The sequence below is a fragment of the Suricata suricatta genome, chromosome 11, assembly GCF_006229205.1.
Source record: "Suricata suricatta isolate VVHF042 chromosome 11, meerkat_22Aug2017_6uvM2_HiC, whole genome shotgun sequence".
Classification (NCBI taxonomy): domain Eukaryota; kingdom Metazoa; phylum Chordata; class Mammalia; order Carnivora; family Herpestidae; genus Suricata; species Suricata suricatta.
Window position 1 is genome coordinate 554,370 of NC_043710.1, and position 7,200 is coordinate 561,569.

At 64.8% G+C, this 7,200-nt stretch overlaps 1 protein-coding gene across 4 annotated transcripts in view; it reads left to right on the forward strand.

Annotated features, from left to right (window-relative positions):
- Positions 1-571: 571 nt before the first annotated feature.
- The window catches only part of TSPAN4 (tetraspanin 4), a 23,673-nt gene continuing 17,044 nt past the window's right edge, over positions 572-7,200 (forward strand). For 2 of the 4 annotated variants that reach the window (XR_003900390.1, XM_029915436.1), the window contains exons 1-2: positions 1,060-1,162; positions 4,480-4,561. The gene's annotated coding sequence lies outside the window, so the exon portion shown is untranslated. Of the gene's footprint in view, positions 590-1,059; positions 1,163-4,479; positions 4,562-6,524; positions 6,750-7,200 lie in introns of those variants that run through there. The other 2 variants (XM_029915438.1, XM_029915437.1) reach the window with 2 other exon arrangements.

The window sequence follows — 7,200 nt, forward strand, 5'->3', positions numbered from 1 at the left end:
AGCCCCTGCCCGCTCGCTCCCGGAGGTCTCTGCGGCAGAGTTTGGCGGTCCCGTGCTCAGCCGTGGCCTGGCCCGCTCGCCCGCGCCGTGTCGGTCCTGGCCGGGCAGTAACCTGTAGCCCTGGCGGCGGGAGGACGCGGCGGGCTCCGCGGCAGCTCCTCTCCCGTAGCGGCGCAGCCATCCTCTTCGGCCCGCGTCCCCCCTCTTCCTCCCGAGGAAGGGTCTAGGAGGAGGTGCAGGATGGGTCTGCACGCACCTGGGCCAGGCAGTGCTAGGTAGCCTCTGATCTGCAGACGTCGGGCCTCTAAGAACTCGGGGAAGGGGAAGCTGCAGAGGGTGGTGCTAGAGGGCGTCGTGGAAGAGGTGCCTTTTGAGCTGAACTTGAAAAGCACGATTTCAACGGGGTGTGTAAGGGAGTGGATTGATCCTGGCAAAGGGACCCCTTGGACAGAGGCCTGGAGGCTATACCTGCCAGGCAGCCCAAGGCCACAGATTTGTACTAGGGCCAGAGTAGGTGGTGGAGCTGGGGTTAAGGGGCAGGAGCCACAGAGGATTTAGAGGAAGGCGAAGCTGGATCTCTGGAAATGGGGTGAGGAGAGCTCCCGGATCTTGGGGCTGGAGACGGGAAAGAGCAGCATGCAGTTAGAGGCAGGGAAGGCTCCCCGGAGAAGGTAAACTTTTGGGCTGTGGGAGATGGATGTGTTACAGGGTGGCACCTGTGAGTAGATGTGTGTGGAGAGGGTGCTTGTTGGGGTCCCTGGCCTGGGGCATCTGGATCCCCGGTAGGGGTGAGTAGGGCCTGTGCTGAGTCCCAGGCATCAGTTAACTGCTCTCTCACAGGTGGATGATGGATTCTGGCCTTAGTTGAGGGGCAGGGAAATGGAGGGTCCCCTGGTGCCTGGGTGGGGCTGGCCAGAGCTGCTGCCTGCCTGGAGCCTGTGCCCCCACCTTTGCCTGGGTCCTGGATGGTCTGCCCAGTGCATTTGTCATCTCGCACGCTGCCACGTGCGGAGCCACGAGTGAGGCCACTTCCCTTCCCAGCTGCCGGCCCCCCCCACCGCCCCACTGGACGCACATCCTGTCCCTGGACAGAGGGACAGGCTTGGGGGACCTTGAGTCACAGACCCAGGCTCAGCTGCAGAGGCTGCTGGCAACTGTGGAGGTGAGGGACACAGGGGAGGGGGTCTAGGCTTCAGTTGGGTGGACCTTGGGGAGCTGGAGAGCGGGGGAAGGCTTCCTGGAGGAGGAGCCCAGGGCCTGCCCCACCCATGCTCCTGCCCAGAGCAGTTGTTTACTCTGTAAGAGTGAGGGGAATGAGCCTCCCGCCCTGATCCTGGCTAGAGCCAAGTTGACATTCCTGGAATTCTGAGAGCTGTGTGTGTAGTTTTGGGGGCGGTGGTGGCCTCCTCTTCCCGGCTCCTCCCTCCAGCGCTCTGACTTCTGAGGAGAAGCCCTGGGGAGCATCATGGCCGCCCCACCTTAGCCTGTGTGTGTGCCTTCAACTTAGGTGTTCACGGTGTTCGGGCGTTCGGTCCTGTCGTCTGTCTCTACTCTGCGTTGGCTCAGCCCCGACCAGGGGACGCTGGGGAGCCTCAGAGGTCAGCCCTGCGCCCTGCCCCTGTCCTGGGTGACCATGCTCCTCACTCCTCGGTGTGACTGTTGTGGGAGTAGCTGGGCCATCGGGCAGGCTCCGCTCAGGGTGGGCAGCAGGGAGCCATGGGGCCGAGGGCACTGGTGGGGGGTGGGGGGGCACATATGTGGCCCAGGCCTCCGGCCAGAAACAGTGCCAGTTTCTTGAGAATGGGGTATCCTGTCCCCAGCGGTGGGAAGCATCGGGAGAGAGGGCGGGCCATGCTCACATGCGGCTGGGAACCCGTGAGCCGCACTTCCTGCCACAAGAGGGTCACTGCAGGGCAGCAGGCGCCAAGGAGAGATCGGCAGTTGACGTTTTTGCTGCTGAGAGGCTCTGGCCCAGAGCATCGCCCTGTGACGGGCCAGCCGCGGGGCCAGCCTGGCCTGGGAGTCAGCTGACCCTGCTCACTGGCCCTGGCAACAGTTTCTCCATCTGTAACGTGGGTGGCACCAGAAGCTGCCCAGCTGGAGGGGGGGGATCCTGGCTTTGCAGGCCTGGCCCTTGGCCCTTGACCCTGTCCCCTCCTGTTTGGGTGCATGTGTGCAGGGTGGGTGGGGTCCGTGAACATACACGCTCTGGTGCCTCCCCAGGGCCGGATGGGTCGCTCGCCTGCTGTACCCACACTAGCCCTTGGCCCTGGGGGCTGTTTGAAGGCGTGCCTGAGGCTGGACTGGCCTTAAGCTGACTGCCCGCTGGACAAGGGGGCTCCCCGAGGGCACTGCACTGCGGGGGCCTTGGAGGCCCGGAGCGGGGTGCGCACACACTTGGTTACCCGAGGCAGGAGGCTCCCAGTGCCTGTGGGAGGTGGAAAGGTGGCCCCCTCAGGGTCCTAATTGTGTCCCCTCCACCACCACCTCCAGCAGAGAAATACCTGATGGGAAGGAGGTGCAGAAGCGGGGGGAAGACCCTGAGGTTGGCTCTTGCTGGGCCCAAGAGAGTCTGGAGGCCCTTTGGTGGCCTCTTCACAGGGAACCCCTCCACCGGAGCGGGTGTCTCCTCCTGACTCCTGCAAGCCGCTTCCAGCCTGCTTGGCCAGGGGCCCTTGGGAGGTGGCGGCTCTGCTCTGCTGGGACCGTGCTTCCGGCCAGGCCCTTGCTGCCCCTTGGCTGCTGGGCTCAGGGTGGGCCACGCCACTGGCGACCCCCCATCTCTGTTTCGGCTTTTGGAGTGGTTCCTCTTTGAGTGGGACCTTGGTCTGGCCAGGTAGGTGCCCATGGCCTTCTCAGGCCTTAGGCTCCCTTGGGGTCCCCCACTTGCTCCCCACCCTGGAGCCCTGGAGAGCCCAGAAGGCCCGGCCCAGGACCTTGGGTGTGTTTGTCTTGGGGCTCGCCCTCGCCCTGCCCCTGCTGCAGGTGCCACTCTAGGGGATGCAGGCCTGTCAGACCCTGCATGCAAAGGAAGCCCAGCGCAGGGATGGGGAGGGAGGCTCCCTGGAGGAGGAGGCTGGGCCTGCAGAGAGATGGAGACAGCTCCGCTCCTGTTCAGCCCTGTAGCCTGCCCCAACTGCAGGCTTCTGCCTGGGCTGCCCTGCATGGGAGTGGGGGGCTCTGGACTCATGGAGGGGCACTGTGGGGGCCGGAAGGGCTAGAGGTCATTCACGGGGGTCCTGGGGCTGCCTTGGGGGTGAGGGCGGGAGCACGCTGTGCCGTGGTCTCATCCAGCCTCAGCTTTGTGTTGGCTGTGGGACGGCCTCAAGCACGGGGCCCAGGAGGCTTGGGGGGCTGCTGGTGGATCTGCCCTTTAGGCCCGGCCCAGGAGGCCCCTCCTGCCTCCCTCTAGATGCCGAGGTCTTGGGGTGTGGAGGCGTAGGTCTTGGAGGTAGGGTATGATACATGGATTTTAGCTTCTAGAATGTTGCTGTGGGCCTTGGGTCCATAGCTCCTAGGGAGGGGGCCCATCAAGGAAAGTGGGTGAGATGTGCCCCCGCATTGCCCTCGCTGCCTCACCAGGCCTGAAACCCCTCCCAGGATGCCTCGTCCCTGGGCTCAGGTGCCCCCTGTCCCCACTGAGGTTCTGGGGAGGACACAGGGTGGAGCTGGGACCCGGTCTGCTCAGTGGCCCCTCGTCAGCCCCAGGCACAGGTCTGGGTGGACTGGCGGGCTGTGGCCGATGCACAGCAGGACGGGGGTAAGGGAGAGGACACCTGCCGTGGTGTGGACCCCCGGCCCCCCCGCCCTGGGCTGCCAAGAAAACCACCTGCCCCACCCCCGGCTGCAAGGAGCAGCTGGTCTGAGGAGGGAGGATTGGGGCGCCTGGCTGGGATGCCCTCAGAACTGCCCCCGCCCCGCGTGAGCTTGGAGTCCCCCCCCCTCCAAACCCTGGCTGGCGGGGGAGGACGGGACCCTCCTGTGAATGCCGATGGCAGATGCTCGCGCCTGGTGAGTCACCCAGCTGGCTCTGGTGGGAGGGAGTGAGGTCGGTGGCTCAGGGCACATACCTGCTTGGAGCCCAGGAACGGGTGGGGTGCAGAGCGTCTTGGGGGAGGTGGTCACGGAAGGCTGACCTCCAGGGGGTGCGGCAGCTCTGCATGGCCTGTGTTGTGCGTGAGTTCCTGCTTCTGAACACGTGTGTTCTCTGCGCGCATGGCCCCCACAGGTGCTGTGTGTTCGCAAGCCTGCATCTCGGGACGAGCAACCCAAGGCTGGGAGCAAAGCCCTATTTGACACATGCCCCGGTCTGGTCTCCTGAGTCTGGCAATGCGACCCCCCCTCGCCCTCCAGCTGCCCTCTTCTGGCCCTCCCTGGTCCTGAGTGGAGGGCTGCTCCTCCCCCCGCCCCCGCAGGAGCCGGTCCTGTCCCAGGGAGCCCCCGCTATGGCCTCTAACCTGCCCACCTTTCCTTCCACAGGGCTGCAGCCCGCCTTGGCTGTCCTGAGCACGGGCCCTGCAGGGCAGCCGAGCGCCACCTGGCTTCTCTGCGGAAAGCCCAGGTAAGTCACAGTCCGGCCGGGCAGCAGGGGCGCCTCATGTGGGGGGCATTGGGATGGCGACAGCTGGGTCAGATAGTGAGAAAGAGCTGAGTGCACCCTGGATGCTGGGCCCGGTGTGGGAACGCAGGCCGACTCCCTATCTGCCCCTTCCCTGCCCCGCTCCAGCGTGCTGGGAGATGGAGAGGTGAGCCCTGGGCTCCATGGGGAGTCCTGCCGTCACTGCTGTCCCCCCAGCCTCTTCAAGGGGACAGCGCTGGCAGCATGTTTATTTCGGCCCCCGGAGGTCCAGCTGCGCCTCCCTGAGTGTGTCTAACCCAGGCGTGCAGGGGTGCTGCATAGGGGTGGGTAGTATCTGTGTTGGGCATATGGGCTGAGGTGGGGTCATCACTGGGTCCTCCCTTGGCCCACCTGTGCCCACAAGTACACTCCGAACACGCAGTCTCACACATGGACATTCCTGGGTGTCCACCCTCAGTTTGGGCTGTGGGGCTGGCTGACTGGGGCACTGGGGTCTCCAGGCTCGTCGCCTGCCACTTGCCCCCTGGTCTCTCTAGGGCCTGGGTGGGGGCTTCCACCACCTGCTTCTCCACTGGGGCCCTGGCACGTCACTATTATGTCCCTTTCCTAGGGCCCAGACATGCAAAAGAACTCTGGGAGGAGAAAAGGGGAGAGGGGCCATGGGAAACCCTGGGCTGGCCAGCAGTGTGAGACAGGCCAGGACTCTGGGACTCTCCTGTCCCCACTCCCTGCCAGTGCCAGCTCTGCTCTAGGGGCGGAGCTGCAGTTCTCGGGAGAACCCTCAGGGGGCAGCAGAGGGCTCATGCTTGGGGGCCTCAGGGCCCAGCAGGGTTGCTGGACCTCAGTGGGCCTACAGCCCTCCAGACAGTCCTGTCTGGCGCTGCACAGCCCTCTAGACCTGCTGTCCCCTGCACCACTCAGTCTCTAATTTGTCACCTTGTCAGTGTCATGCCCCCTCCCCCAGCACCCCAGTTCCTACTTTTCCCTTCCCTTCTCTCCTGACTCCTCCTCCTTCCCCTCCCCTTCCCCTGAGCTACTCAACTCTCAGGGACCTTGAGCCAGCATTTCCCTCTCTGGACTGAAGTTTCTGGGACTGTCCCGTTGGAGGGACACTTCCAGTGGACGCCCATGGCGACCTGGTAGGCCTTGACTGCAGCCCTGAGTCCCAGGTGCAGGGCACACCCCCAGGCCCAGAGCCCTGAGAGGAAGGGGTTCAGCTCTTTTTTGGCCTTTGGGCTGGCAGGCAGGGGGTCAGATAGGGAGGAGACATCTGGCGTACATGCTGATGCCTCCCCGCAACACCAGGGGGCCCCAGAGACCATGCTGCCCCCACCAATGGGGTGTGAGTCATGGGGGCGCAGCTGGGGGTGGGACAACTGTCCTCATCTGTTATTATGGGTATGTGTGTGTCCCTCTAGACCGTTCCTGGCACACATGTCTGTACACCAGCACGTGTGCCCATCCAGAGTGACAGGCTAGTGTGCCCACCAGCAGTACAAGGGACACTAGTGCGTGTTCCAGGGCATGTATGTGAGTCACCCGGGGAATCTGTGACTTGGCTTGAGTCCAGGTCTGCATGGGAGTGTGAAGTGTCTGGAAGTGCAGGGTCTGACTTCCAGGCCAGGTTGGTGCACAATGAACTGTGAGGCCCTTTAACAAATGATCAGTAAGGCAAGACAGTGGCAGCAGGGCATCGAAGCCGTGAGGGGCTCTGTGTGACTGCATGTGTCACAGGCAGCACGGGAGCCGGCCCTTCTCCGTGCCGTGGAGACGGGGCCAGGGGAGGGGGTCTGCCCACCTGCCAGCCTACCCCGGCTGTGTGGAACGAGCAAGGTGCTGTGGGAGTCGAGCTCTGCGCCCGTTTTCAGGTGCCCAGTGATCACTGTGCCTTCTTGTGTGTCCCGGCCCCTCTCTAAGTCTGAGAGCCTCCCCACATTTCTTGCAGAGTGACCTGCCCTCCTGGGCGCCCTCCCCACTTGCCCTCCCTGGTCCCAACACCTCTCAGGGGCTCGTCCTTTAAACTGCACCGCTGCCTCCTCCGCCGGCAAGATCCCCGCCAGGTGGGGCATCCCAGGCTGAGTTCCGTCCCGGCAGACGCCTCTCCCCCTCCAGGCTGTGAGCTGCCGGGGCTTTGAGGTGCCCTCGAGGTCGTCACCAGCCCAGACTGGAGGTGAGGGATGCTGCTTGGAGAAAGCGCACCCCAGGGCGTGCTCGGGGCTACATTGTAAGGCGCTCCCTCGCTCTGGGCGGGGAATCAAAGTCGAGGCCGCCCCAGATCACCACCAGAAAGCAATTGGGTCATCCCTTCATTTGCGTGGCGCTCTAGCGTCCCAAGTGTGGTGGGGGAGGTCTCCAGGCCCGGCGGGGGGAGAGTGCGGCCGCGGCGCAAGGCTGGGGGCTGAGCGCTGCCTGGGCCTTGGCCTTCGGGCCCCTACAAGGCCTCCCCTGCCCTACTAGAGCATCTTCCTCCCGGGCCTGGGGACGGGGAGAGCCCGGGGCGCCAGCGCGGGCGGAGCGGCCCGATACGGGCCGGCCCGGGTCGTCGCCCCGGGGCTGCGATTGGCTGGCGCTCGCGGAGCTGTAGGATTTGCCCGGCTGCGCGGCCAGGAGGGGAGCGTAGG